At 42.4% G+C, this 27,014-nt stretch overlaps 1 protein-coding gene and 1 pseudogene across 1 annotated transcript in view; both read left to right on the top strand.

The window, feature by feature from the left end:
* Nucleotides 1-27,014, top strand: part of GAREM1 (GRB2 associated regulator of MAPK1 subtype 1) — a 260,770-nt gene that overhangs the window by 167,033 nt on the left and 66,723 nt on the right.
* Nucleotides 25,068-25,194, top strand: LOC133767370 (small nucleolar RNA SNORA70; annotated as a pseudogene).

Below are 27,014 nucleotides of genomic sequence, written 5' to 3'. Positions count from 1 at the left end.
GCATGGCTCAAATGCTTGTGTCCCTGCACCCACATGGGAGACCCAAATGAAGCTCCTGGCTTTGGCCTGGCCCAGCCCTGGCCATTGTAGCCATTTGGGGAGTGAACCAGTAAATCAAAGATTTCTCTCTGCCTCTGCTTCTGCCTCCCCCTCTCTGTAATTCTGCCTTTCAAATAAATAAATCTTTTTTTAAAAGTCTATATGTTTGCTACTATTATTATTTATTTTACTCTCTATTGTTGAGCTGTTTAGAATAAGCATTCTTAAATTTTACAAGACATTAAAAGTTTTTCAAGAAAGTTTTAAAGCAAGAGAGAAGGCATGTCTGGGAGAGATTCTCCCTACCAACTGCAGGCTCTATGAGACAGGCTCCTGCCTACAGACAGCAGTATTTGGAGCTGTTTCTCTTCCCCTTGCCTTCTGCATCCCTGTCATGCCACTATTTTCTCAGTTTCTGCAGCCTGGTCACTGCTCCTGTTTCTGGGCTCTGGTCAAAGTTACTTCCATGAGAGTATCTTTTCTAGGCGCCTTAGTCAAGCTCTAATTCCCATGACCTCATAGCACTTTACCTGCAAAGCATTTATTCTTGTTGGGATTATGTGTTTCTTTGTTTAATAACCAACATCCTGCCCATCCCATCCCATCCCTTGACTAGAACCCCTAAGAAGCCAAGATTGCCTGCTTCGCATTACCATTGTGTTTCTAAGTGGTTTGCCTGAGAAGGAGATGGAAGCAGACAATGAAGTGAATGAAGTGTGGAGGAGGGAATGTAGGCTACATAAGAAGTTGGTGGAAGTATCTGTGGAGATCAGGAGAGCTGCTGTATTTTAAGGATTATTGTCATCTCTTCAAGGGGCTTTGAATTGCATATGGACATCATTGAGGGGCTGATGAAGCATTCTAGCTAGACCCATGACTATAGGATTAGGTTGCATTTTAGGATGGTCCCTCCAGGGTGAGCATATGGTACAACAGTTAAAATTCAGTTTGGGATGTCTGCATCCTATATTGGAGTGCCTGAGTTCAGGTCACAGCTCCATGTCTAATTCCAGGTTTCTGCTAATGTACACCCCTGGGAGGAGGAATGGCAAATGATAAATCCATTACTTGGGTCTCTACCACCCATGTGGGAGACCTGAGTTGAGGCTCCTAGCTTCAGCCTGGCCTAGACCCTGCTGTTGCAGATATTTGGGAAGTGAACTACCAGATGGATCATTCTCTCTCTCTCTCTCTATCTCTCTCTCTCTATCTCTCCTCTCTCCTCTCTCCTCTCTCTCTTCTCTCTCTTCTCTCTCCCTTCTCTTTTTCCCACATACTGCCCCCCCCATCTGACTTTCAAATTAAAAAAAAAAAATTAGAGTGGTCACTCCAGTATGAAGGACAGGAGGAGTATGGAGCCAGACTAATGCTCAGTGTAGAGAGGAAAATTGTTAAGGGCCACACTTTGGCAACAAGGATGGGAGCAGTGGAAAGAGCTTTGAGAAATATTCAAATGGAAGAAATCATCCTGTGTGATATGATAGAATAGATGTGGAAACATGCCATGATGATAAAGGTAACTTTAGATTCCCAGTTTGTATTACTTTACGAACGGCAACTTCCATTTGGAAAGTTGACACACAGAGGAAGATCAGCTTTAGAGAGAAATACTGTGACATGAGTTTTAAATGCACATTGAGCACCTCTAGCCCAAAATACTTTGACATCCAAAGCCATAAAAAAAAAAAAACTTCCAGTTTTGGGTGCATTTCAGATTGGAATACTCAGCCAGTAAAATTTATACAGATACTCTAAAAACAAGAAATTCTGAAAGTTTGCTTGTTCCAAGCATTTTAGATAACGGACACTGAATATATTTCACTGCCTGTGAGGCATCCTAGAGGAATTGTCTAGTGGAGGTGTAAGGTGGACTGAGCTAGAGAGGGAGTGGCAGGAGGTGCGGGTCTTTGCAAGGTGATGCTGCAGGTGCAGGTGGCAGTAGGGTGGTCCAGACAGCAGTCTTCTCCATAGGCACAGCCCAAGCCCATCTTCCTGTGAAGAGAAAATTTCAACCAACAAGAAATCTAAATGTTTTGCCTAAGCTACTCTATTGTGTAGTGTAGAAAATATTGATGTTAAGTTTTGTTTGCCCCACAAGATAACTCAAGTACTTTGTAATTTCATAAGTTTTTTTAGAAGCCAGCAAGGAGGCTGTCATGCACAGAAATGTCATTTTCCTTAATAACAGGACAATGCTTTCAGTGGAAGCTATGCAAGAATCATAGTAGTGTGCAGGAATCCTAGCAGGTGTGCTTCTTCCATCCCTCATCAGTGGGCCCCAGGACTGACACTCACTTCAGCCATGGAACAAAAGCAAAGGTCACTGTGAAATGAATTCCCACAATCTAGTACCACAGAAAATTAAGAAGGATGAACCCAAACATATGAATATCAGTTAGGCTTTTCCAGAGAAACTGAGCCAAATGGAGTGTGTGTGTGTGTGTGTGTAAGGAGACGTATATTTTAAGGAATTGGCCCACACACAAGTATGGAGGTACAAATCCAAAAACTTCAGGTCAGCTAGCAGGCTGGAAACCTAGTACAGTTGTAGTTTGAGTCCAAAAGTTATCATTTGACAGGATTCCCCCTTCCTCTGGGATCTCTTTTTCCTCTTAAAGCTTTCAATTGATTGGATGAGGCCCACCCACATTATGGAGGGTTTTCTGCTGTACTTGAGTCTACTGATTGATGTGTTGATCCTGGACTGGCATTGTGGAGTAGTGGGGTAAGCCTCTGCCTATGATGCCAGTTTGTGTCCCGCTTTCAATCCAGCTCCCTGCTGATGGCCTGGAAAAGCAGTGGAGATGGCCAAGTACTTAGACCCCTTTACCCATGTGAGACCTGGAAGGAGTTCCAGGCTCCTGGCTTTGGCCCATCCCAATTCTGGCCATTGCAGTCATTTGGGGAGTGTACCAGTGAATGGAAAATCTCTCTGTTTCTCTCTTCTTTGTAACTCTTCCTTTCAACTAAATAAGTAACTCTTTAAAAAAAAAAGTTGATCCCATCCATGAACATAACTTCACAAACATCTAAAATAACAGTTCACCAAATCCTTGAATGCCATGATGGAGCCAAGTGGACACAAAATGAACAGATCCGTAGCCCTTGCCTATGTCATTTGCCTGTTCCATGAAAGCTCTAGAATGCCACAGGTCTGTAAAAGGTGGCTTCTTGTAAAGTAATGTTCAGAGTTTAGTCAGATCATCTCAGAGCTTAAATGTCAAGTGACTTCTTAAAAATATCTTGTCTGTGAAGAACCCCAGGCCTTTGTTACTTGTACTAGTTAAGGAGCTTTACTGCACTTGAGAGGTGCTTAAAGCAGCATGGTTTATTTTGTTTCATATTTTTGCATTACCACTCAAAATTAAAACATGTGTACCCATACACAGAAATCAAGATTTCATAGTTCTTGTTCATTTTGTAGATGAGAAAGCCAAGACAGGGCAATGTTAGTTTCCATGCCAATTTAATGACTATTGAGTATTTGAACATGATTCTTCTCACTTTGAATTGAGCCCTTTCCTGTCTTCCACCCAACCGTCTCCCCACAAACACCTTATCTCTAAAGGAGAGAGATTATACTAATGCATATGAAAATATTTTATAGAAGTCCCACCTGAGTTTGGGATAAGGCAAATAAAGAGATGTTGCTAGATTGTATGTCTTACTTGATCCCTATGGGTTGTGGGTATTTCAAACTACTTAGAAGTTAGAGAAATGTAGGTTTGCAGTCCATTCCCCTCTGGGTTTGCATTTTTTTGTTGACGGTGTTTGTGGGTAAAGAAGTATTGAAACTAACGAAACTCCCTCCCTCATTCTCTGCTCACACTGCCCTGTGGCCTTTAAGAAAATGTTTTCACAGTCCTAGAGCCTGCCAGGTTTAGGTCTGGTGGTATGCCTCCTTCCAGTTTGTTTGGTTTGTTAGCTAATGTGTTTTGCATTCAACCAAGGAAGTTCAAAGTACTGTCTCTGAGAGGGCCAGCTAGGATGGACAAGCTATCCAAGTTACGAGTGGCAGACTGGCCGAGTTCTCTGGGTGATGATTGAGCAAACTACCCACTAATTTTGGGCTGGGAGAGTTTGGAGCACAAATTGAGTTTTCAGTAGAAAATGATGTCCCACTGAGACGTTCTATAGCTGTTGGAACAATCTCCTGGCTTTCTAGCGCTTGGCAATTTTCAAGGCTCATATCCTTCCTCATTATCGTATTAAGTGTGGTAAAGGTTTTAGTTTTGAAAAATTAACATTCTACCTTAGATCATCTCAATTTCAAAGGTCATGAAAGCATGGCTTGTCCTTCTTTTCTATGACTAATGTGGATGGGAAGCAGTAAGCCTCAGCTGCAGTCTCACCCTTAAGTGGATAAGCTGGGTAGTAGCACACAGGACTACACAATTTTCCTGAGTTACTGCTTTCAAGCTAGAATGCCGGGCAGGGAACTATAGTATTCCAAGATGTGTATTAACTGCCTCCACTCACATAATATCATAGCTTATCAAAAACTTTTCCTGTATACATCAGATAGTCTCATGTGTTCTGGTTTGCATGGAGAAAGTTTTAAGTTTATTGTCAAAACTCCATTTGGTCTTTCATAAGGAAATGGCACGTAGCTCTGTTAGTCTCAGTCTTGACACTTTTTCAAACTTTTGGAGATGTAACCAGCCCATTAAAAAATAATACATGTGTTTCCCAGAGATTGATTTTCAAAAAAAAATACCAAAATATAATAGATTCATATTTTTACTATGAATATAGAGGTGCCTATATATGTTATGGTTTGTAACTTTTCCCTAGATTTTCTCATTCGATTTTCATAACAAATCCATGCAGCATATAGAAGAACTGATGACATTACTGTGTTTTTAAACTTATTTTAAGGTAGAGTTGTAGAGAGAGGGAGAGACAGAGAGAGAAAGAGATCTTCCATCAGTTGGTTCACTCCCTGAATGGCCACAACAGCAGGAGCTGGGGCCAAACCAAAGGCTGAGGCTGGGAGCTTCATCCAGGTCTCCCACATGGGTGGCAGGAGCCCAAGTGCTTAGACAATCTTCCAGTGCTTGCCCAGGCACATTAGCAGGGAGCTGAAGCAGAAGGGTAGCAGCTGGGACCTGAACCTGTGCTCATATGGGATGCCAGGGTCACAGGTGGTGGTTTAACCCACTGCACCACAGTGTTGGCCCCAGCCCAGGCATTTTCTAAGTTTCAAGCTACACTGCACTATAGTGTTCAAACTGATGACATTGGTTCTATGACTATTTATGATCCATATTTAATTTTTAGTTTCTGAGAGCTTTTGAATGAGGAATAGGTCAGAACCAGTACAGATTAGGCTTATTGAAACCCATCCTCACTATGTGCTGACTTTCATAATGAAATGAGATACAAACAACTCCATTCCTTTTTTTTTAGGAGACAGAAGTGTGTGCCATCCGATAGTTGAGTCCCCAAATGTGTGCAACAACAGGACAGGGTCAGGCCAAAACTGGGAGCCAGGAATTCAAACTGGATCTCCCACATGGATGGCAGGGTCTCAAGTACTTGAGCCATCACCAGAATGCTTATCATCAAGAAGCTAAAGTTGGGATTAGACCCAAAATTTGAATCCAGGCATTCAGATATGGGATACAAACATCTGAAGCAGCATCCCAGCCTCTATGCCCAATGCCTATCCCATGCCTTGCATATTTTTTGGAAATTGAGATGTATTGATTAGGAAAAAAGTATAAGGGGATCTTTAAAAAATTCATGGAAAATATATACCATGAAAAAAATCAGATTTTTTAAAATTTTGCACAAAATTTTTCCACAAACTTCTTTGAAGTACCTGTGTATAATATGAGATAATGAAGATATTTAAATTCAATAAAGTATTTAGAAAACACCAGTATTTGCTAGGCACTTTGATGAGTGCCTTCATATGTACTATTTAGCGTGCAGGCCTTAATTATTGTGTAGTTACCAATGAGGATACTGAGCCTCAGAGAGAATAAATTACCTAGGGAAGGGCACACAGCTAGTATGTGGGGCTGGATATATCCTGGGATCTCTCAACTTCATGCCCATTGTTCTCTCTGGGAATGCCGATGCTCACTGCTTCCTGCATGTTCTGTCACTCCTGTGGTTGCCCTGATGCTCCCAGCACCCCCATCCAATCAACCCTTTCGGTGTCATTTGTGAATACCCTCACTTCTCTACTGCAGATTTAGGAGTCCAGCAGAAAGCATTCCCTGAATTGTAATTAGAACTGTCTGGGAAATCATGCGTCTAAAGAAGGTATTCTGTTATGCAGTGAGCAGCATCTTGTTGAAGAACCTCTGCTTTTCAAACTTCCTTTCACAGAAAGCAGTGGAGTTACTGTTAGGTAGCAGGTAATCAAGCACTTCTGAGAAATGAGTAGGAGAGATAGATACATGTAGTTCAGATCCGGACAACTGGCTTCATCTGTGATGGGCATTTAAAGAGCCCTGACGTAAGTGAGTGTTGCATTTGTGTTGTCCTGAAGGGTTTCACTGACACCGGTTTTCATTTGTTTCACCTGAACTCCCATGGCGCTAGTTCCCAATGGGGACCCAGGCTCTTCCCTTCTGCAGTAGTAAGTCTCTCATCACTTACAGCTTGGCCATGTGCCTGCAGAATAGTGTGAGTCAAAGCCTTCAAACTCGGTCCTGTTTGAATTCCAAGAAAAGAGGTCGAATTATGTTGCCTATAAGTTTCCTTCCAGCTCTCACATTCTGTGATTCTTGGGAATAGTCACCGAATGGAAGTTCAAAAATGGACTCGGCTTTCACACTGAGAGGAAGGATACCCACAATTGAATGAAAGATTAGAAGCTGTGGAGAGGAAATTGTTGTTGTGAGTGAGTTCTTTTATTGAAAATCAGCCTTGAACTACTGGACAGGAAATTAAGTTCTTGCCTGGGTCATTAATCATTGTGCCGATTTGAAAATTGGCAGTGGAGGGAGGTGGCTATATTTGAGGAGGAAGGAAGGAGTGGGCGGAAAGAGCTCTCCTCAAAGCTCCCTCATCTGAGTGGGCATTCACTGGCAAAGGCAGGGTGATGCCAGCCACTCCCGTCTGCCACAGGTGTCTGATATTTTTGTCATCTCTGCTAATAATTCCCACACTTCTCTACCCAAACCTGTTTCCCATTTCAACGGGAAGAGGGGAACTTGAAAGAGTCATGGGATTTTCACTGAGCAGAGGTAGAGACGTGATAGTCTAATAGGGGTCAGATTTCCCTACCTTGATAAAGAGAGATGTTGGGAGGAAAGAAGGCAATGAGAGTAGGATATCCTTAGTTTTTGTCATAGTTAACCTTGATAAGAAATTTTAAAAATAGGGGCCAGCGCCATTGTTGGCACAGCAGTAAAGCAGTCGTCTTAAGACGCCAGCATCCCACATGGGCCCAGGTTCATGTCCCGGCTGCCCCACTTCCCATCCAGCTCCCTGCTAATGTGCCTGGAAGAGCAGCACAAGATTGCTTAAGTGTTTTGGTCCCTGCACCCATGTGGGAGACCAGGATGAAGCTCTTGGCTCCTTACTTCCACCTGGCCCAGCCCTGACTGTTGGGGAGTGAACCAGCAGATAGAAGATCTCTTTCTCCGTCCCTCTATCTCTGTAACTCTGACTTTCAAATAAATGTTTAAAAATGTAAATAGCAAAACATGGGCTGTAGAGTATTGTAGTTTTAGTTCTATTTCTGTTCTACCGGTGCACATGTGGTGTCCCTGGCAGGGCAGCCTTTGGCCCGGATCAGCTCCATCTTTTACCATGTCCTGCTTGTTTCTCTCCCTCTGCCCAGGTGGAGCCCCACAAAGGGAACCTGTCTTCTGCCAGGTGAAGTTGGAGCTTTGTGCTTGATCCATCTGTTCGTTAGGCTGGAAGATAATCAAGGCTTTCCATCCCCCCACCACCCAGCATTGTGGGACTGTTGTAGAGTATTGGCACTGCACTGTTTATTTTCCCTGTAAGAGGTTTTAGTAAATAAAAATTTGGTGGCCGATTTTCTTTCCATAAAAATAACAATTTTGACATCTCAGGGTGCCATGCTTCTCAGAGCTGTTCCCAGTGAAGTCTAAATATACCTCTGGGCTTGCTCATCGCTCATCGGAACCACCTGAGAAATCTTCCCCCCTTGGGGTGTGATTGACGAAGCCTCCTGTAAAGCTCTCTCTTAGGGATTTTTTGGATGGAAAAGTGGCTAAATTAGGTCGGGAATTGAAATATTTGGCTCAGTTACGGTTTGTGTGGGTCTTGCTCTTCCTCTCTCTGTCTCCTGACACCTGCTTCTTTCCGACTGTAATTTCGCAATGTTCTTCACTGCTCAGTGCACAATATGGCCCACAGCATCCCTGATGCCTCCTGCCCTGAATCGTCCTCAAGTGCACCCAGGGCCAACCTGTGTGCTGATGGCTTTTGTGCTTAGGTGGAGCAGAAGTAGAGCTTTGCTCCCATCTGTACAGCTGCTTCTGCGTCTACTGTTCACACCAGTGATGAGCACCTAGAGATAATTTCCAAAATTGGGGAGCAAATCACACACACACACACCCCAGAAGGGTTAAGTGTCACTGTCAGCCCGGGAAGAGCCTTTGGAGCATTTGAGGATGATATCTAATGCCATGAGCCACCTCTTAACAAGAAATCACATAGGCTTGCCATACTGGGGACTCTCTTGAGCTGTAAAAATTAAGAGTGGGAATCAGAGAGGGAAAGGGAGGAAGGGTAAGTGCCACTATGTTCCTAAAATGGTATAAAGGAAATATATGAAACTTGTATAACTTAAATAAAATATATTTTTAAAAGAGTAGGCTCAATTTCCACCTATTAGAATTTGTATTCCTAGCTCAAGAAGTGCTGTAAGTTACTCAAGAATTCTTCTGAGGCAGGGGCAAGTATTTGGCTTAGCAGTTAAGATGGCTATCTCCCATATCAAAGTGCTTAGGGTCGGTTCCCAGTTCTAGCTCCTGACTTCAGCTTCCTACAAATGCAGGCCATGGGAGACACCTAGTGATAGCTCAAGTAATTTGGGTTCCTGCCATCCACATGGGAGACCTGGTTTGAGCTTCTGGATCCCAGGCTGCCCGCAGCATTTGGGAAGCTAACCAGCAGATCAGAGCTCCTCTATCCCCTGGAGTGGAGTCCGCTCTGTGTGAATGATTCCTCTCACTGTCACTCTCAAATTAAAAAAAAAAAAAAAAAATCAGATTTCTTTGAAAGGCAGAGACACTCTGAGAGAGAGAGAATTGATCCTCCATCCATTGGTCCACTCCCCAAATGGCTGCAATAGCTGGGGCTGGGCCAGGCCAAAGCCAGGAGCCAGGGGCCTCCTCCTGGTCTCCCACGTGAGTGTAGGGGCCAAAGCACCTGGGTCATCCTCTACTTCCCTCCCAGGCACACCAGTTAGGAGTTGGATCAGAAATGGATCAGCCAGGACTCAAACCAGTGCCCATATGGGATGCTGGCACCATGGATAAAGGATTAACCTACTATACCACACCCCTTAAAATAAATATTTACAAATAAAAATAAAAATTTAAATAACTCTTGCAATTGTGACTTGAGTGCTGAACATGGCAAGGCCTGGTAGAGCTTTGCTCTTCTCAGATGATACCTTGTCCTTGAAACCTGGCTTCTGACGTCATACTGACTTGTCATCAGACCATGGTCTCATCCATGTCTGCTCCCTGACCTTCTGCATCACCGGACACTGTGGAAACCATCTTTGGAACTTGTCCTCCTGCTCTTCATAACATTCTGTCCTCCTGGACTTCCTCCATTTTCTGTGTTCCTTCTCTGTCTTGTTTGGTTCGTCCCTACTATTTGACCTTAAGACTCAGTGCCTAGTCTTCCTCTGTCTCCTTGCCTGCCCTTCCTCCTCTTAATAACTCTGTCTCCTCTTTCCATCCTTCCAGAAAACCCAGTTCTCAAGCTTCCACCGTGCCCTCTTAGAGTCTGACACACTTTAATCTTGACTTCTCCCATTCCAAAGTTCAGCAGCCTACTGAATGTATTTCCATCTCAAACTCAGCTTCCCTAAAGAAAAGAATCTCCTCTTCCCTACACTGGACCCTTTTCTGCTACGTTTAGTTTTTCATTATTTCTGTTGTTGACTGAGGCTACTGTGTTGGCCACTGACACTTTTTTCTCCATTGTACCAGCAGTTTTAATAAATTTTTTTAAAGTTTATTTGAAAGAGTGACAAAAATCTTCCTTCCAGTGGTTTACTCCCCATAAGTCTACAACAGCTGGGGCTGGACCAGGCCAAAGCCAGGAGTGAAGACCTCCATTCGGATCTTCCATATGAGTGACAGTGACCCGAGTACTTGAACCATTATCTGCTGCCTCCCAGGGTGCTCATTAGCAGGAAGCTGGAGTGGAAGTCAGGTTGGACTCAAACTCAGGCACTGCTGTGCAGGATGCTGGCATTGCCAGCAGTGACTTAACCCACTGTGCCAACACCCACCAGTGCCAGTGTTTTCAGGAAAGTGCCTAGTCAGGCTTCCAGGACATACATATGAGAGGCCAGCATCAACAGCTTAGAATTGACAGGCTCTGTCTAAGAAGCAGTAAGTGTCAAGCCTTCCACTAAATGCTTTTCTAGATTACTCCATCCAGCCCTCCCTAGCATCCTCGCAGATGGTAAATAGGAGGAACCATACTGCACCCAGGGACAGGAATGAGCATCACTTTAGCCTCTTCCTCTCTCACCATCACAGGATTGTGTCTGTTAGCATAGAAGAGGTGAATGGATTATAAATTGTCTGGAGGGACAACTCCCTTGCATAATTTGTTGTTGGGGACTTGAATCCCCTTCCCTTCTCTTCTTTCTCTTTTGGATCGGTAAGGCTTGGTTCTAATGTGCCTTCCTTTGTGATATGCCTTTGGCTCTGCCCAGTGAAAGAGTAAAAAGACAAGGCTTGGTGGTGGCTTTCTCCTGGGCTTTAAAAAAAAAAAAAAAAAAAAAAAAACAGGAAGAAAGTATTGTGCTCTCATGAGCTTGGTTCTGAAGTCCTGCAACCAGTGCTCATTCATTCAGCAGTTATGGAGAGGCACCCTGGGTAACATTCCAAAGATCCAGCCCAACTCCAATTCTCAGATGACTGGGAGAAATACACTTTATTCCACTAGTTTTACAGTTAGGATTCAATTAAAATTGGATAAATGGCAGATAGAAGCACTCATCGGTTGGGGTAGTTAGTAGTGCATCTCTGGACTTTCTACCTGAGGTGTCATAAGTGCATTGTGGCCAATGCTAGGGCAGTGGTTTGTTCCTGTCAGTCATCTGCTCACCACAGCTCAGTAGATTGAGTCCAGATTCTTTCAGTTTTCCCACCTGTCACCTTTGTCCTTCCAATCCATGGCTCTACCTGAACTCAGATAATCTCACTACCTCCAACTTCTTCTCATCACTCCTCGTCTTCCACCTTCTCTGTATGTCCCAGGCCCCAGCCCACCTCCAGGCTCTCCCTAATTTCCCTGTTTCTTCTCTGTCCTAACAGTACCACTGTGAGCTCTCCCTCTTCTAGGTATTGGTGGCAGGGGCTCTAAAAGTGGGGAACAAACCAGCAGTCTCAGTGTCACTTGGGAACTTGTTAGAAATGCAGTCTCAACTGTGCTCCGTGCCTTCTAAATCAGAGAGTCAGTGGATAGTCCAGCAATGTTTTTTCAAGCCTTCCAGAGAATTCTTATGCACACTAATGTTTGAGAACCACTAATTTATACAGCTCCTTCAGAATTTAATTGTATTGCTTCATAATTCACGTATAGCATTTTGACTCCACAATGAGATCTTAAGTTCACTCTTTGGCCAACTGGAACTCACTATGGAAAGCTATTCCAATCAGTTTTAACCTCCTTCCATATGACTAATAATTTCATCTGGATCTGCTGAGGAATGCATGGTGAATGTAGAGAAATGTTAAATTCTTCACAATCTCAGAAACAAGTTGAGAAGTTCTCATTGGTTCTAGAAAGTGCCATATAACATAGGAGGGGCATAACTCCAAAAGTGGTCTTTCTATTTTTTAACATAGAGGAGAAATGTTCTTGAGATAATAGATTATTGCTACTGCCAAAATACATGATAGTAGAATTAAACAGGGAAAAACTCTCCATAATTGTCTGTATGACATCAATTTATTGGAAATGATGAAATAGAAGGAGGAAAGGGGATTTTCTTGGGTGAGCTACAGCACTTGCTACATCGTGAGGTTTAGGACATATGTGGATCAGAATATATCTCTGGTAGGGGAAGGCCAATGTGGAATTTGTAAGAGGGTGCTGGAAAGACAGTTGTGTCAAGACATAATATTTTAATTTATTGATCAAATGCAATGCTTGGCTGTGAGACATTCAAAAGATTTCCTTCTTTACCCCCCCCCCATTCCTCTTTCCTGATTAAATAAATTAAAAATACTAGTCTCTTCTTTCCAAAAAACAAAAGTGTGGGGAAAGATTTTATTCATCCTTATAGTACATTTCCTCCCAGCTTCTCATATGCAACCTTTAAATGTGTTTGTTGTGTTTTTTTTCCCTTTGGATCTGATTTTGCAAAATCATAATGGTTTATATACAACTCTTATCTCTTATTTCTTCAAATTCAACATTTTATTTTTTTTCTGCATTACCTAGGGATTCACTGTTGTTTCAGAATCTCTTCTTGTGTTCAGGTAGTCTCCTGGGGTGGACAGCAACAATGATGCCCCTGTGAACATCCTCATGTGTGCCCCCTGAAGCTTTGTGTGAAGATTTCTTGGAACTTAGACCCAAGAGTTCACATGATGGGTGTTGTAGTAATATGAACAGCTAGTATGACTGATGGTGCCAGATCACTCTCTAATATGGTTGCCTGTTACATTCCCCCATAGTCCAATAGGATTCCTCACCTGTATCAGGAATTTACCATTTTACAGTCTTAACAGGTGTGAAGTAGTAGCTCTTGATTTGAAGAATTACTAGCTCTTTTTTTTTAAAGATTTATTTATTTGAAAGGCAGAGTTACAGAGAGAGGTAGAGACAGAGAGGTCTTCCATCTGCTGGTTCACTCCCCAAATGGCTGCAACGATTGGGGCTGGGCCAGGCTGAAGCCAGAAGCTTCTTCTGGGTCTCCCACGTGGGTGCCGGGGTCCAAGCACTTGGGCCATCCTCTGCTGCTTTCCCATGCACATTAGCAGGGAGCTGGATCAGAAGTAACAGCAGCCAGGACTTGAACCGGCATCCATACGGAATGCCGTGCTACAGGCCAGGGCTTTAACCCACTGTGCCACGGTGCCAGCCCCAAAAGCAACAGCTCTTGACTGCACATATTTCAGTTTTGAGCGTTTCTTCACACGCTCACTAACCTGTAGAATAGGCTCCTTACTAAATTACCTGTTTGTGTTCTTTGCCCATAAGTGTGTTGATGGTGGAGTCTTTCTTGGTGAAATCTAGGACTTCACTGAATATTTCCGCTGTCAATCACTTTTGGTTTTAAGTTTTGCAAGCATCTTATGTTCTGTCACCTCTCTGTCAACTTTCCCCATAGTGTCCTTCATCAAACAAAAATCCTTAATTTAATGTAGTCATAGTTTTGCTCTATAGTTTTTGATTGCAGAGCCCTTCCCTGTCCTAGGTGGTATCAGGCAGGAACTAGTTTTAGTTTTTCTCTATATACTAAGCCAGTTTCACAAACACCAAAGGCTGTGGTGATAGATTTATATTATAAAGAGTATGCCTCCTGTTTCTCTTTTTCTTCATTCCACAAAAATGTCTTTATGCATTGAAATGACTGGAAACGTTGAATAATAAGTAATATCTCAATGACTGGTAAGAATTTTGCACTCATGAAAATGATTTCAACATGCTTTTAACCCAGTCTTGGAAAGTTTCAGCTAGACTGTGGGTAGGTATCAGAATATAACTGCTGAAAGAAGCCATGAGTATTACTTGACATTGCCTGTTCTTCCTGTCTAGTATTGAACATATTCACCAGCATACATTTAGGTCTCATACTAGTATAACCTAGATGACTCAGTTTATCATCTGTCTAATCATTTCAGATTTAATAATTACTAATAGGACATACAAAGCAAATATAACTACCCTAATCATAAAAATCACATGGAAAAATTCAAACCTGTTTGTAAAGAAAGAGAAAGAAACACAGAGCTTTCGAAGTATTTTTCTGCCTGGTAATCTCAGAGTGCCTTGGAATAGCCTTAGCACTTTGTGCACTGCACTGCCTTGAATAGAGTCATAAATGAATTGCATTACTTTGACTAATAGTTAAGGAAAAAATATAGTTCTATCCTTATTTTTTCCCTAGTTGGAACACTCACTTTTTTGTTAACTGAATATATGAGGTGCTGGTAGGAACTTTGATAGTAGGGGTCTGACCTTCTTGGCTGATTCACATGAAAAAAAATTTTTAAAGGATTTTTTTTATTTATTTGACAGGTAGTTATAGACAGTGAGAGAGAGAGACAGAGAGAAAGGTCTTCCTACCGTTGGTTCATTCCCCAAATGGCCGCTACAGCTGTCACTGTGCCTATCCGAAGCCAGGAGCCAGGTACTTCCTCCCTGTCTCCCATGCAGGTGCATGGTCCAAGCACTTCGGCCATCCTTCACTGCCTTCCCGGGCCACAGCAGAGAGCTGGACTGGAAGAGGAGCACTAGAACCCAGTGCTCATATGGGATGCCAGTGCCACAGGCAGAGGATTAACCAAGTGAGCCACTGTGCCGGCCCCTCACATGAAAGATTTTATGTTACCTTTTGCCATTGTACCCTAGTCCTTGATGATAGCTTCAGCTGATAAGTACCAGACATGTGGGTGTAGCAGAAGATCCAGCTTCGTAGTCTGTTATATCCATTTCTTTAAAAAGCTTGGAAAGCTGGTTAAGGCATATCCTAAAGCTTAGAAAGCACTGAAACCAAATCTGTGTCAAGACTCCTGCTGGACACATGTTCCTCAAAGATGCTCTCTCAACATATATAAAGCTAGGACAGGCATATTTAAGAGAAGGAACATCACCTACACAGTTCATCAGCTCTTCAACAAGACAGAGAAAAGGCCAACTTCCTGCACTAGCAAATGCGGTCTCCTCTTCACACACTCTGCCAAAACGTGGAGTCTGGTCAAAAGGTGTAGATGTTGTGATCGTTTGTTCATGTGGTTATTTTTCTTTTGAAGGAAAATGTACCCTGTGTGAACAAAAACTTTTAGATATTCAACGCTGTTTTCTAGTTTTAGATTTTTACATTCAGTAAGTATAAAATCTTCATTTATGTCAAGCATTGTGTTCACATTTTGTGGAAACCAGATGAGCCATCTTCTAGCAGATGCTGTGCTTCTGATATGTTTTGATAGTTTACATTTGATTTAAGCTTCAGCTCTTATTTTTAATTATCTTAATTCAGCATGTTGCCCTTCACTGTGCATTTTATGTACATGGTTTCATTTAATCCCTGCAATCCCCATTTTATATGTGAGGAAGCTGAAACCCAGAGAAATGTCCTTGTCCCCACATCACATACCTATTCAGGGGCAAGGCTGAGATTCAATCCCAGATCTGCCCATTCTAAAGTTAGGCTTTTGTCCACTGCTCACACTACCTCCTATTCCTGTGAGTTAAACTAAGTAACATCTCACTAAGTGAGGACGTGTTCATATTTACACAAAAGTATTTCAATACTCATTGTGCATTTCCTACCAAAAACACAGACCTATGTGGCCTGTCATAGTATAGGTGTTACAGTAAAATTGTAAACAAAGCCCTAACTCATCAGCATTCTAGTCATTCTTTCCTAGTCATACATATTAGCTTGTGTCCAGTTTTATGAATTGGAATTCTGTGTATCTTGATTCCTGTTTGCTTCATTAAATGTTGTAAGTTCTTAAATGCTATCAATTCTAGTATCCCTGTCACTTTAAATCCTTCTTTTTGAAGAAAGTTTTAAGAAATGACAAACCTTAAAAATGAAAAAACTTAGTTCCGTATCAGAAAGCATCATTGCCAACTCAGTCATTATTGTACTTGTAAATTTCTGCCAGTGATTTCTGTGAATTGGAAGCCTGATGTTACATCAGAATGAGAGCATTTTGCTTTGCAAGGTACCTCTGCTCCCTGACAGTCTCTGCTCTCTAAAAGTACTTTTTCTCTCCAGCCTTGTTTATCCCGTCGCACATCCCTGCCAGAAGCAGCCCTGTTTACATAACTGCCCTTGTCGGCCAGAGTATTTTACTGAGCACCATCCTACACTTGCACCACAGCCTGTTTAACATGGAACAGGGTCAAAACCTGAAAGGCACTAGAGAATGCTCAATAAGCTAGAATGGTGCCGAGTAAAAGTGGAGGCATTTGGAGGAAAAGGAGGTATTGGAGCAAGAACCGGGGGCATTTTGTCAGCGCAGACTGAATGAAACAAGGGAGAATAGTTCTTTTGTGAGGTGGTGGGAGGGAAAGCCACTCGCTGGTTTGGGAGTAGGACAAAGGTATGTGTTTGCGCGCCTGTTTGAAAGCATGCTCTTTGATTAAACACTTGGCAAAAATGAGGTTGCAGCAGCATGGCTGTTTGCTTCCCCATTTTTTAATGAAAAAATTTGGTGAGAAAGAGCAGCTATGTGTAACATAGAACCTTTTTAATTTGCTGGGGTTTTCATTTTTACCGCAGTGTTGATGGATTCCTAACAAATGTAGGACTCCAGTCTCTGTCATTGTGGTTACAAATATGTTAGAATAATTCTATTTTAAGTGTGAAGCATTTTAATTGAAATTCTCCCTTACCTGAGCAGTGGGCTTAGAAGGCAGCTTGTTTCCTGATCTCTGTCTCTCCCAGGTCTGGAGTCTCTGGCCAGGTGACAGTGAACCACCCTATGTAACTTCTGTATTTCTCTCTGCTCTCTTCTTCCCATCCACCCGACTACCAGTTGTGTCATTTCTCTGTCTATGTCAAATTTAGAATACTTGCTGATGTCTCATGTTCTGGAGAGTTTTTTCCAGGATTCATTTAAGAAGGAGCTAACACCTTCTCCTCACTAATAAAATCAGAGGAATAGCGTGATTACACTGCTTTTCATTGATGATGAGTATGTCTTCATCCCACACCCTTGAGCCCTTATCGTACGCCACTTACTGTGTTAAGCCCTCTGTGTATGTTTGGTCATCCTGATAACTCTGATGTGGGGAGTTACTGCCCTGTAGAACTCAGAAGCAATCAGAAGTGTGGAATGACTTGACCAAAGTTTTCATGGTAGAAGGAAAGGCCAGAATTTGAACTCCAGAAATGTGTGCACTAATTAGTTTGTAAGATGTGGAGGCAAAATGATACTCAAGGAGTATTTGTCAAATAGAAATCTTTAACGAATTGTCTTTCTTTTTTCAATTGAGACTTTAACGTTTAGAGCAATTTTAAGCTCACAGCAAAATTGAGAGTAAGGTACAGAAATTTCCTGATAGCATCTTCCCCTACACATGCACAGCCTTCCCTTCTGTCAGCTTCGCCCAGCAGAATGATAACATTTGCTGCCAATGTTGAACCTACATTGATGCTTCCTTACCATCCAAACCTGATACAGTTTATATCAGAGTTCACTCTTGGTATTCTTCATTCTGTGGGTTTGGACAAATGTATAATGACTTGCACCCACCATTGTAGTATCACACAGAATAATTTCACTGCCCGGAAAACCTCTGTGTTCTACCTCTTCATTCCCTAATCCTCTTTTACCCTCAGCAACCACTAATCACTTTGCTGTTTGCTTATTTTGCCTTTTCCAGAATGTCATGTAGTTGGAATCATAAAATGTGTAGCCTTTAAAGGTTGGCATCTTTCACTTATGCAATTAAGTTTTCTCCATGGCTGGATTGCCTTGCTGTTTGTAGCTAAAAAATTTGGTGAAAATGTATCCCTAACCTTTACAGAAATGCAGTGGAGGACCTGTATAGTATGTTCTTAATTTTGAATCTTTGCTAGGTTTCAGTGTACTAATCCATGGTGAATGTTAAAAGCCGCGCTTTCCAGGCCAGTGCTGTGGCGTAATGGGCTAAGCCTCTGACTGCAGCACTGGTATCCCATTATGGGCACCAGTTCGAGTCCTGGCTGCTCCACTTCCGATCCAGCTCTCTGCTACGGCCTGGGGAAACAGTAGAAGATGGCCCAAGTGTTTGGGCTTTTTCACCCACGTGGGAGACCAGAAGAAGCTCCTGGCTCCTGGCTTCTGGTAGGCCCAAATCCTGCCGTGGGGCCACTTGGGGAGTGAACCAGTGGATGAAAGACCTTTCTCTCTATCTCTCCCTCTCTCCCTCTCTCTGTAACACTACTTCTCAGATAAATAAATCTTTAAAAAAAAAAAAAAACCTGAACACCTGGGCTCTCCTCCCACTCCTGTTCCACAATGCTGTGTTTGCTCTACTGAGCACCTTTAAGGAACCATTTGTGTCTCTGTCCATGGAGTTATAATCACTTCAGTTTTGGCATAGAGGTTAAAAATGAAACCTCTTATAATCAAGGCACTTTTTTTTCCTAATGAAAACCAAGCTTGAACAGCTGCTTGTGTTACTGCCTCTCCACTGTGGTCCCGCTGGTGTGTGGGAGTTTACTGTTGGGCTGTGGAAAAGGGAACAGATAAGAAGCCAAGCACAGGATCATGTTTCAATAGAGCGGTAATGGTGGAATGTTAGCCTCCCTCACTGTTTTTTCCTCACACTCCCCACATTCTGCATATGCAGTTTGGCTTTCTTTTTCTTTTTTTTTTTTCCTCTCCTTTTTAAAAATTTCCTCTTTAACTAATTCCATAAGGCATGGAAGAGAAGCGTATATCTTAAGAACCAGAGTACTGAAAACCGCTAGACCTCAGCATGGATTCTGCATGGCACATCCATCTGCCTTGCGTGTAGTCCATTTTGTCCACTGGCGTTGGTGTGGTCTCCCTGCCCTTTGCTGGGTTGCAATCTGAATGTCTGTGTGATGGATTTTTCTTTTGTTGACTTCTGTGTTCCACCCCTTTTTTATTAGTCTCTGTTTCCATAGCTCCCCCTCTCCTCATTCTCTTTTCCCTGCTCCGTATTTTTTTATTCACTTTCGCTTTCCCCTTCACATTTCATAGTATGTGACTTCCAGTTCTCCAAATTAAAGTTTAACTTTTTCCACTCTTAATTTATTTTGCTAAATAGATTATTTTCTATTCCTCCAAAAGGACCCTGCCTCAAATAAAACTGTTTTTTATATATTGGAGCCATGATTTTTTAAAATGATTTATTTATCTATTTGAAAGGCAGAGTTAGAGAGAAGGAGACAGAGAGAGAGAGAGAGAGAGAGAGAGATCTCCCCCATCTTCTGGTTCACTCCCTGAATGGATGCAATGGCCAGGACTGGACCAGGACAGAGCCAGAGCCAGGAGCTTCTTCTGGGACTTCCACATGGGTGCAAAGGCTAAAACACTGTGGCCATCCTCTGCTGCTTTCCCAGGCAAATTAGCAGGGAGTACGATCTGAAATGGAGTAGCCAGGACTCAAAGCACTGTAGGCCACAGCTTTAACTCACTGTGCCACAGTGCTGGCCACATCGAACCATGGGATCCCCCCCCCCCATTTTTGAGTGTATGCTTTTGATCCTTAATAGAAGGAGTTGCTGGAGTGTCAGGCATTGTACAAGGCACTGAGTTCTCCCTCCATTGGTGTGCATTCCCAGCATTCCCAGTGCCTCAGGCATGCTGAGTGCCAGTTAAATGAACATGTGCTTCATCATTTGACCAGTTGCCAGGATCATTTTCAGGATTACGTGAAATAATCTGGATAGTCCTTCAAACTCTATCAAAAAAATGAATTCCTCGCATATATTACTGGTACATGACTCTTCTTCCTACTAACTTTTTTTTGACTTTTTTTTAAGAATAGACTTGGCACAGCCATCTCCTCACCCTACTGATTTTATCCTAAGAAGGATGTTGGTGGGTTTTGGATGCAGTATAATAAAGGTGGATTTGGGGTCAAAACACAAATTGCAATCCTGGATTTGCTACCAGTGCACCCTGACCAAAGCATCTTCCTTATTAAACTCTGCAGATTTCAGTTTCTTCATCAGTAAAAACTCTGAGACTCCCAGTGCACCTCTGTGGGTTGTTGAATAGGTTCATGTCAAATGACATTAACCGTGCTGCACAGTCACCTTGAGATGACTCTTGTCCATAGATCAGGCTCCTTCTCTTCCTTGTGGTCTTTCGAAATCTGACAGTCTCTTTCTTCAGAAGTCGGTCATCTGCTGTGGTGTTCTCTCATCTAATTCTCTGTCAAAGCTGGCATTGAATACATCCTAGACTTCAGAGTCAGTCAGGATGCACCATCCTTTGTAACCATTTTTTTTTAGGTTGAATACATTTGTCAGACCAGTAGAAGCAGGATGAGCTTGGGTACACCCAGGCAGAGGAGCACTATCAACAGTGTAGGTCTTAAAAGAACTTTCTTGTTATTATGAATTGAGTGGGACTTGGCTCCCCAAGCCCATGCAGATGTTTAAACCCAGGTCTTACCTGAATGGTTGATGGATTAAAGATGGAGACTAATTATGGCCTCTCAGAAGTAGACTTAGTGGGAGATTTTTAGGTCATTGAGGGCTTGCCCTCCAAAGATAGTTCTCAAGAGGGGTTAGTTACATAAGCTGAGTGTGCTTCCTCTGTGTCTCTGCTTCCTGGCTCACCATGATGGCTTCCCCACACCTGTTCCACCACTGCCAGCCTCCACCAGAGGCCAGACTAATGGGCCGCCCCATCCTGACCTATGAAGTCGACTATAAGCCAGGGTACACCTTTCCCTTCCCCAGAAGTTCCTCTCAGCTATTTTAGCTAATGAAAAGGTGACTAATTACTTTATAGTGTTACACTAAAAGCAGTAAATAGAAGCCTTCCACTTCAGGTCCATGGTTTCATATTGGAGTAGAATGAAGTGTTCTGGGAGCCTGTACTTCCCACCTGAATTTCTGGAACATTTCTTAATCAGCATTCACACAATTGCGTACAGCATCAACTAGATCATTGATTTTATACGTCCTTAGTCGAGCCACACTTATGCCCTACTCTTTCTCAGAAATGCAGAACAATCCTTGGCCGACATGAGATTTTTTTTTTTTTTATCTGAATCAATCATTTAAAATTGGGTGCATTTACAAAAAAAAAAAAAAAAAAGAAAAGGAAAAAAGAGATTTCCTGCCTTTGAGAATCAGTCACATTCTCCACCTTTTTAATCAGTTTTACCAATTTTCAATAGTTTTCTGATCCCATGAATATTTGAATTTCAGGCTATGAAAAATATATATATTTATCCTGCTCTTCAAATAAGTTTTTGTTAAGTTTCTAATATGGATTCAAACTCTGTAAAAAAAAGAAGCAGAAAAGATGATTTCTGCTGTCAGGAATGGACTAAGGATTAACTAAGAAAATGATGCATAAGCAGGGAGAATCAGTAGGGAACAATTAAGCATTAAATTCTCACAATACATATAATTGTTACCATGAGCTGAAGTTATCAGGGAAAGCTTCCTGGATGATGTTGGATTTGAGCTGATGCCTAAATTCATACCTTCATTTAACTGCCATTTATTAAGTGCCTACTATGTATCTTGCATAGTATTGGATGTTGAGAGTAACCCATACATTCCCTTCCCTATTTTGTTTAAAGTGTTTACTGTTTGTGACCGTAGACATGTAAATGAATAAGGACAATAGAGAGAGAGACAGAGAGAAAGGTCTTCCTTTTTGCCATTGGTTCACCCTCCAATGGCCACTGCGGCTGGCGCATCTCGCTGATCCGAAGCCGGGAGCCAGGTGCTTCTCCTGGTCTCCCATGCGGATGCAGGGCCCAAGGACTTGGGCCATCCTCCACTGCCTTCCCGGGCCATAGCAGAGAGCTGGCCTGGAAGAGGGGCAACCGGGATAGAATCCAGCGCCCCAACCGGGACTAGAACCCAGTGTGCCAGCGCCGCAAGGTGGAGGATTAGCCTGTTAAGCCATGGCGCCGGCCAGGACAATAAAATATTACACATACTTGGATAAAAAAATGTACATAAGATAATAAAATGATTAAATTAGTTCAGTCAATACACCTGTGATAAGAACTGGGTTTTTTTTATTAATAGATATGTGATGAGTAATTATTTTGTAGAGGAGGTGATTAAGTGGTTATTTTCAAAGGTTGGCCAAACCTAGCAATAGAGAATAGGTTTCTGGATCATGAGTTCAATATGAGAAGAGGCATAGTTCCCTCTGGGTAGATCTAGATGTGTTTCCAAGATAATTGAATGGGTGATGAGAGGAAGGTGACAGCCAGATCCTGGAGAGTCTGTGTACACATCTCCTGTAAGCCTGCTCCTCCCCAAATCTACATTGACCCTTCTCCACCCTAGAGTGGGACCTATAGGATTTAGTCAACAGACTCCCATGCACTTTAATTTCCAGTTAGGTTCCTCCAGTGGATAGATAGCCCCCGCAGGAGATGGACAGGAAAAGAGTGAGGTCAAAGTCATTATTCTCTGTTGGCTTCTTTCCTGAAAAGATCACTTGGGGCCAGCTGCATCCCCCCCTTCTCAGAGCCACAGTATTTACTCAGCTTTCTTCTTCCGGTAACTGTTCCCTCCTCTTGTTCCCTCAGGCCAGTGGTGGCATTTTCTTTTCTAGTACTATCCCCGTGCTATCACTGTGGTTTCCTGAAGCCCACTCCTACCATTACCAGTAATGCATTATAAATAAATCCTGTTCAGATTATCCTAAATTGAAATATGATTAGATTCTAGTTTTAAGCAGTGTTGTAAAGGGTACTTTCCTGATAGTCTAGAGGCAAGGTCGTCAGCTAGGAAGGCTGGCAGAAATGATGATGTTGGGAATACGCAATAGCAGTGCAGATGGAAAGGAATGCGTTTACACAGGGAATTAAATGTAGTTGGGATGACAGGAGCAATGAAAGATTAGGGAAAGGAGAGAGTCAAGGTTGGCCACCTGGGTTTCTGGTTCGGGTGGATGCTTAATTCAAGAAGTAAAAAGGTGACATGGATGTTGTGAAGCTGCTGCTTGGGTCACACACATCCCACATCTGAGTTCCTGGGATGGAGTCCCATCGCCCCCTCCCAGTCCAGCTTCCTGGTAATACACCGGGGAGCCAACAGTGTTGGCTCAAGTCTTTGAGTCCTTGCCATCCATGTTAGAGAGCCAGATGGGTTTCCAAGCTCCTGGCCTTGGCCTGGCCCAGCCCCAGCTGTTGTGGACTGAATCAGTGGATCAAAGATCTCTCTCTCTTTCTTTCTCTCTCTCTCTCTCTTTCTTTCTCTCTTTCTGTCTCTCTCTCTGTGTCTCTCTCTCTGTCTCTCTGTCTCTCTCTCTCTCTCTCTGTCTCCCTTTCCATTTTTCCAATATATAAACATAAATAAACATTTTTAGAATGAGAATACCAAAACTGATGAGTTTAGTTGTGCATATGTCAATTTTGAGATCATTGCTGGAGAGCCTCTGGAGATGGGTAGCAGATACTGGGTAGATCAAGGGGACATTCGGGAGAGATCTGACTTGAGAAGAAGATTGGTGTGTTGTCAGCTTGTCCTTGCAGCCAGGATCATAGATCAGGCACCCCAGGAGAATTGAGAGTGTGAGAAAAGAAGCAGGGTAAGAAAGGAAGATAGTTTTACACAAAACTTACAAAACCATTGAAAGGTTCCATAGTTTTGCACAGACTGAGAAAAGAACATGAGCAAAGGCAGAGGAGAATATGAGTGTTGATTGCACAGATGGTGGGGAAATCTTTGCATAAGCTAAGTGGAACCAGATCAAGGAGGGCCATAAAAGCCCAGGCAGAGGAGCCTGGACTCTCTGTGACTAGAGATTAAGACTACTAGGTTTATTTATTTGTTCATTTATTCTACAAGCATTTATGGAACACTCACATTGTTGAGTGAGATAGATTTGGTTTAGCTGTTTTTTAAGGTAAATAAGATGATGATGGAAGGATGGAAGGGCAGAGATGGAAATGGGCTTGAAATCTGAAGCAATAATCTCTTGATAGAGTAATGGGGACCACAACCAGGATAGCAGCAATGAATGCCGACGGGAAAGAGATTTCAAGAACAGAAAGGGCAACACTTGGGGAAAAAATGAGCATAGACAGAAAATGAAGGTACTTCCAAGGTTCCCATCATTATGTGTTGGCAACTATGTTCAAATCTGAGAGCTTTCAAGTTTGTATCATGTTTACAACAAATTTGTTTACCAAAAATTCTGATCATCCTAGGTAAGCAACTAGCCAAGTTGATATAATGAAAAAATGTAATTTTCCCATTTTCAAAAAATAGGGAAGACATTTGCCTGTTTTATAGTAGCTTTATTGGTTAGAAAACACATTGCAGAATGATTCAGTTTTGAATCCTAGTAGGTCTAGTTACGTTCAAGGACAGAGTTTCAGAACTGGAACTAAAGGTTTGACCCTATGTTTTATAAAATCTTGTATGGAGAAGTAAATACAAATCCCCACTGATGATTTATGATGAAGGTCATTATTTTTTGACTGATGGTTTCTCTTTGTTCTTTGGCTAAGTTCCTGTTCTCTGTGGTTACTTAATGTTTGGAGCCTTTGTGCTGAGACTTGTTCTCTGCCTTTGTTGAGGATTTGTTTCCCCCCAACTCCACTTCCATTTTCTTCTCCCTTGCCCCCCAAATCATAAGTAGGCACATAGGGTATCAGATTGTAGAACAAGGAATAGTATGTCAAGTTTGGCTTTTCACTTCTTAAAAAAAAAAAAAGTATTTATTTATTTGAAAGGAGAAGAGGGAAGGAGAGAGGAAAATCTATTCGCTGGTCCATTCCCCAAATAGCCGCAACTGCCAGGACTGTGCCAAGCTGAAGCCAGGCACTTCATCTGAGTCTCCCACATAAGTGCAAAGGCCCAAGCATTTAGGCCATCATAACCCTCTGTGCCACAATGCCTGGCCCTGGCTTTTCACTTTTAACACTTTACAATTAGCACAAATTTCAAAGATTCATAGTAGAATTCACAGAATATGAAATGTTAATTACTCATGAAAACAATGCCATCCTTTTCCTCATGGAGGCCCAAGGTACAGTGACCTGCCAACAGCAGACTCCTTGGTAGTGCACACAGCCTGTTGCTTGTAGAGGCTGCCCTACGGGACCTTGAAGACAACCCTATCTAGTTGATCCCTATGTCTCTGATCACGCCAAGCTGTTTCCATCCTAGGCTTAGGCAGGTTTATGGGGCGCCTTTGGAAACTCCCCAGGGCTCAGAGTGGCCACAGTTCATATTGGCCAATTGACCGTGTCCATCCACATCAAGCTGCAGAACAAGGAGCATGTGATTGAGGCCCTCTGGAGCACCAAAGTCAAGTTCCCTGGCCAACAGAAGATCTACATCTCAAAGAAGTAGGGCTTTGCTAAATTTAATGCGGATTAATTTGAAGACAGGGTGGCTGAGAAACAGCTCATCCCAGATGGCTGTGAACTCAGACATATTCCCTGTCCTGGTGTCCTGGACAAGTGGTGGGCTGTGCACCCATGAAGCCTTCCACTACTGCCCCCTCTCTTAATTCTGCCACACAATAATTAATAATTATACCCTTTATAATGAGAAAAACAGAAAAATGCCAATGAAATATCACTTTCTACCACTCAGATTGGCGTAATAATTTGTAAAAGTTTGACCACAAACTGTTAGGAAAAGCATGAGGAAATGCCATCTGTGGGAGTGTAAGTAGACATCAGCATACACTGCACTTGACAGTATGTATCCAGAACAAAATGCACCCCCCCTTTGACCTAATTCTGCAGTTAGGCATTTTGCCATGAATGTCCTCGGATTAAAAGTGTAGTCTTTAGTGCAGGAATATTAACTTCAACATCACTATGGCTGAAAAAGATTAAAATGAATCTGAATGTCCATCCGCAAGGGACTGATAAGTTATGATTAGTTATGGTATGTGCTTGTGGTGGAATATTATGCAGCTCTTAAGAGTGAGACAGGTTTAAATGCAATGATGAAATAACTGTATAAAACACTACTACTTGTTTTGAAAAGAATGGCCTTATGTGTGGAGATAGATGATCAGATAACACCTCTGGACGTGTGTACAAGGTAATGATAGCAGCTACCTCCCCACAGAGATGGTAGGATAAGACAAAGAGACAGACTGTTTACCCTATACCCTCTAGTACTACTAAAATGTTGTAATGGGGCCAGTGCTGTGATGTAGCATGTAAAGCCACCATCTACACTGCCGGCATTCCATTTGGGCATCAGTTCAAGTACTGGTTGTTCCACTTCCAATCCAGCTCCCTGCTAATGCACCTGGGAAAGCAGTGGAAGATGGCCCAAGTGCTTGGGCCCCTGTAACCATGTTGGAGACCCACATGAAACTCCTGGCTCCTGGCTTCAGCCTGGCCAGCCCATTTGGGGAGTGAAACAGTGGTTAGAAGACCTCTCTCTCCCACCCCCTTGCTTCTTCCTCTCCCTCTCTGTAACTCTTTCTAATAAAATAAATAAATTTTTCAGCAGAATGTTGGTAATCACATATATTAAGAAATTTTTTAAACATTTTTTAAGAAAAAGGAAACTAGGTAGCATTCACAGATATGAAAGGTTTAGCTAAATGAGTTTTCACGTATTGTTGGTGGAAGTGAACATTTCCATAAACCTTCACAAAGGCAATGTATTTGTTGCTGCTGTTCAAATTAACAAAGTGCATATCTTTTACCTGGAAATACTGCTAGTGCATTTCAGAACTGTAGCGAGAGACGCTAGTCTGCACACAGGCATCAGATAAAAATACAAGTGTTTTTGATGTTAGATCTTAATTTCTGCCCAGGTTTATGTATATCTCAAAAAATGGCAGCTGGTTTGCTGTTAGTATCAATTGAGAATTGAAATACTTCACATATGGAAATGGCTTAATGGTTCTAAGGTCTAGTTTTTGAGCCACTTAAAATGCATGTTGAGGCTGGTGTTTGACCTA

The sequence above is a fragment of the Lepus europaeus genome, chromosome 9, assembly GCF_033115175.1.
Source record: "Lepus europaeus isolate LE1 chromosome 9, mLepTim1.pri, whole genome shotgun sequence".
Classification (NCBI taxonomy): Eukaryota; Metazoa; Chordata; class Mammalia; order Lagomorpha; family Leporidae; genus Lepus; species Lepus europaeus.
This window is presented reverse-complemented; position numbering and strand designations above follow the sequence as displayed.